General features: G+C 41.6%; 1 non-coding gene across 1 annotated transcript; it reads left to right on the forward strand.

The window, feature by feature from the left end:
* Positions 1 to 222: 222 nt before the first annotated feature.
* LOC141645007 (small nucleolar RNA R71) lies at positions 223 to 331 on the forward strand. Its single transcript, XR_012544605.1, has one exon. It is a non-coding gene; the product is annotated as a small nucleolar RNA R71 (small nucleolar RNA).
* The last annotated feature ends 4,519 nt before the right edge of the window (positions 332 to 4,850 follow it).

The following is a 4,850-nucleotide window of genomic DNA, read 5'->3' on the forward strand; positions in this document are numbered from 1 at the left end:
TTATAAGTGTCATAACAGCAGTCATGTCTTCACTTTGCTTTCGTGACTTACCACGTGAACTTCCAAACTCAGCTTTATGGACTGCCATCTCCTCAATGGTGTTCCAACCTTTACTTTGACCGGTATTATTTTGAAACTGCCATTAGCATGTTTGCATCCAAGATGACCTTTTAATCATCATATAAAGCATTGTAAAATAGATTGCAAAGATACCATTGCTGGAAACCATGATGAGGGACAGCTCGGACCAAACTTTTGAAACGTCCCCATGCTTCACAAAAATATTCGTCGGCTCCTTGCTGAAAACTCGTGATTTTACTCTTCAAGGCATCAGTCTTCGAAAGCGGGAAGTACTTCTTGTAGAAGGCTAGTGCTAAAGATGTCCAATCAGTGACTCCAACTGCTACTCTATCGAGGTAGCGATACCAATCTCGCGCCGAGTCCTTCAAGGAGTATAAGAACATAAACCCCTTTACTTCATCTTGAGTTACCCCCTCCGGTATAGGTATTGAACAGCAATAGTCCGTGAAAATTTCCATATGTTTCAAGGGGTCTTCATCGGTAGACCCGCTGAACGATTCCGTTCCACTAAATCAATATAAGAGGAACGAAACTCAAATTTACCGGTAGAAGGGGTAGGTAAATCGTTGCCCCTTTGGAAGGTGGTGCTCCTTTGGCTGAAAATTATCATATATCGTAGCCATAACTTCCAAAATGAGAGTACTCAAGTCTTCCTCTCAAAAACCTATCTTCTAACTGTGCAAAAGCAAAACTAGAAGCAAAGGTAAGCAATGGCCTCAAGGAACAAAAGTTCCTTGAGACAAGGAAAATAAACTAAAATAAAGCAAACAGAATTACACCGTCTCCCCGGCAACGGCGCCAAAATTTGATACCGTCGTTTAGTACCAAAATTAAATTTATAATTCCAAACTAAAACTATAGCTAGTGATAGTAAGGGTCGAACCACAGAGAGACAAGGTTGATTTTGTTTGCTATTTTTCAGTCTATAAAAGTAACAATTAATTGGGGGTTTTGAAATTGATTGGCTGACAGGCTAATTGCAAAAATGAATATTCTTAACAAGATAAAAAAGAAGGGATCGGGAGCTTCGGTTCACCATGGCAAATAACAGGTCAGTCAAGCAGCGGAGGTCTTTTAATACGGTCTCAGGGAAGATAAGCTAGTCTTTCGATCAAAGCTCAAATAACCTCACGGTCTAATAATTCCCTATAATTTATCAAAGCTTTCACTCAAGAGAAATTCTAAATCTAGCGATAAATCAAATTACCAATCTTTCGACCTAGCAAAGAAATCTATCAAAAGATAACAAGACCAATACGGAAGAACTCATGCTACACAACAATCCTAATTTCATACCATGGCTCACCTAATTCCCAATCAAAGGAATTACCTACGCATAATCATAACTACACTAATTGCGAAATTAATAATAAAGAACAAATTCAACATGATGGAATCTAACTAGAACAAAGGAGAGAAATTCAATTACTGAAATTAATTGATGAAACAAGAATCAAAATAACAAGTGAAAATAAGAAAAGGAAGAATTGCATAAAAAGCTTACTCATTGAATATCAAGAACAAAGCATCTCAATCAACGGTTTCCGTCTCAAAAACTAGATCTGAAAATTGAGTTTTTTCCAGAATGAAAACATAACCTAAAAGTTGATGCGTTCTACTGATAAAAAGATACCGAAAGTTAATTACAAGTTGGGCTTTTAAAAGTCTAACACGGAAAATTAAACGTCACTCGAAATCGGTCGATCGGTAAGTCAAGACGGTCGATCGATGAACATGCGAATAAAAGAGCTTGGCCTCGAGCTCCGGTGGTCGATCGATGAAAATCTTTGTGCAGTGGCTTCTTGTTGCTTCCAATCAACTCTTCACTCCTTGCACGCATCCCAAGGTGAGTAAATGAACTCTCCTTCCTCTTGGCTTCCTTGAACTTGCTTCCGGAGGACGAATTTGGCTTGATTTAGCCTACTTCTACGCATTCCTACAATAAATCATAGAAAATGCAAAGTAAACCGTTTCGGGAGAAATAGCAGCCTTAAGCTACCAATTATGCATGGAAATACGTGCCAAAACCGCAGATAAAGTGTATAGAATATGCACGTATCACCCACTCTCTTCGGCTCTCTGTAGTAAGCGCCATAGCAGTCTGCGGGACGGTATCAATCCTAGGGATCGTCTGTTTCAGCCCAACTTGTCTCATCAGCTTTTCCGGGAAGATGCATACCATAAACTCCAATCCAGGAATGCGCACGGACCTAGTGGGATCCAAAGAATACACTCCAGTGACGGACTTGAGGTGCCACCACGGTACGACCCACCTGATCAACGGGCCATCATCACTCTTCAGCTTGTTCTTCCAGTAATCACAAACCCGCGTGAAGTCCACCATATACAACCTTGTCCTCATCGCAATCGAGCGGGCATGATAGGAAAGTGCATGAACTGGGGGCTCGATCAATCGGAGCCGTTTCATAAGCCAAACCTACCAAACGCAGGTATTAGACACCAAAACAACAACAACAACAACAACAACAACAACAAAAAAACGAAAAAAAAAAACGAAAAAAAAATAAAAAAAAAAAACAAAAAACGAAACGAAAAAAAAAAAAAAAAAACGAAAAGAAAAGGATGTCTTTTACCTGCAAAATGACGGGACTCCCCAAGAACGGCAGATCACGGTTGGATTTCCTATTATCCAAGCCCAAAATAATCTCTCCCAAGCATAAGCAAGCTGGGCTCCTGCGCAGCTCCATCTGCTCAACAAGGCCAAGAAGACGGGGATCACCTCTCAAGTCTTCATCAACGTGCCCTTGGAAGCCATACACATGCAACAAGCAAAAGCCAAATGCCCTCCGCCTAGCAACATGAGAAACGGTGGGGTCGGCCCGATTGATGAATCGATCTATGAAGTCCAACATTCTCACGCCTTTTGAGTTAACTAGACGGTCCACCTCAAGCCTAGTCAATCCAAGCAAGTCTCTAAATTTGCTCTTGTACCCTTGCGAAGTAGAAGGAATGGCGGGCAAGTGTTCGGGGTCCCACCCACCAATAGCAGCAATTTCTTCAGGAAAGGGGCGAATATCACCTCCAGGGAACGCAAAGACATGGTAGTTCGGGTCCCAATAGTCAAGGCAAGCATCCAAGAACGGTTTAACAACCTTGATGAGTTTCAAACTCAACAACGATCCAAAGTTATAAGAGCCCATATCATGCTTCTCCATATTTGAAAATTCGTTGGTCCATTCCTTCAAGCGGATCTCTAAAGTATTCATGATGAGAAAATTTATTTTGAATAATTTTGTGTAATTAGACGAAGAATAGACGGAAGATTTGCGTGAATAAAAGCTCCATCGACGCTTCTATTTATACTAATTGCAGTTTCCAAAAATCCGTCAGAACAGACCACCTTGGGAACAGGCGCAGCACCTGCTGCGCCTCTTCAAAGGGACGCAGCTCATGCTGCGCCTCTTCCTCAGTTTCACTTCTGTGATTTTCCGCGTGGGATCTTTCCTAATTCCATAACGAATAATTTCCTATTCCTACAGGTTATTATTTTGGTAAATACGGGAAGATTACCATGTTTCAGGTTTCCTAATTTCGCGAGCACACATTTCGAGGCGACATCGACATTTCTGCCATTATATCACACTTGTATATTTTCATTTTTAGGAAATAATTTTCATTTTAATTCTTTTTTTTTTTAGGAAATAACTTCATTTTAAATCATTTATTTTACCGAAGCTCAACATGTATATATTAATTTCAATTTCTTAATTTCATTTCTACATTTCTAACTTATAGATTTCATTTTTTTCTTTTTTTAGGGGGTAACCCTCCCTACCGTCCGTCCGGTCATTTCCGGCAAAATTTTTGCATTCTCGCGTTTTTTTGAGTCTCTCATTTTGCGCTAATTAAGGCCATATGTATATAAAAATGTATAAATTTGCGTGTTTTCTATGTAAATTTCGGCAGCATGACAGCGCAAACCGTCATCTACAAAACCTGTTCGAAAATAACCTGCAGATACAAGCAACGCAACCCAGCAGCAAAGGCACTCAGGCCGTCATATATATACCAAATGGAGGAAATGTACAAACTGGGGGCTCGAGCCCCAAACAAAGTCCAAAAAATGTTCAAAATGATAGTCCAAATGTACAAATGTGCAAAATACAGCCAACAAACGAAAACTACTGCTGGGCGCCCTCCAACTCTGCAACTCTCGCCACAAGAACGGCGATCTCGGCGTCCCGAACCTCGAGCTCCCTCAACAAGCGAGCTGTCTCCTCCCGAGACTGGGTCAACTCTCGCTCCAGCCCGCGGTCACCCTGTAAACAATAAATTGGCTCATGTCAATCGTTTCAAGCAAAATCAGAAAATCAAAAAAATCAAAAACGAACTAGACATAAGGTTCATACCTGACGACCTCGACCGCCGACAAGCGCCTCGACGGCAGTAGCTCGCAGCCGGTTGGCCACCCTCCACAACGCCACGAACCGAGACGGCGCAACCTGCATTTTCAAAAAAGAAATTCTCAACAATTGAACAAACTCAATCAAATGTGTTCTTACACAAAGGATATACAAGTTAGAGGCTCACCCTCCGAATCGATCTTGCCGTCGTCTAGGCCAAAGATCCGTCACAGCTACGTCAAAGTCACGCAGCTCGGAGATCGTCGTCCTCCCGGTCGCGTCAGTGTACTCAAGGGTCTCTGGGTACTCTGGGGGCTCGATGCCTGCCGCCTCGACCTCCTGCAAAGACAAATGATTCTCATTAATCGATGATCTTTCATCATAAATCTCATAATCGAATCAAGA

The sequence above is a fragment of the Silene latifolia genome, chromosome 2 (genome assembly GCF_048544455.1).
Source record: "Silene latifolia isolate original U9 population chromosome 2, ASM4854445v1, whole genome shotgun sequence".
In the NCBI taxonomy this organism is placed as follows: Eukaryota; Viridiplantae; Streptophyta; class Magnoliopsida; order Caryophyllales; family Caryophyllaceae; genus Silene; species Silene latifolia.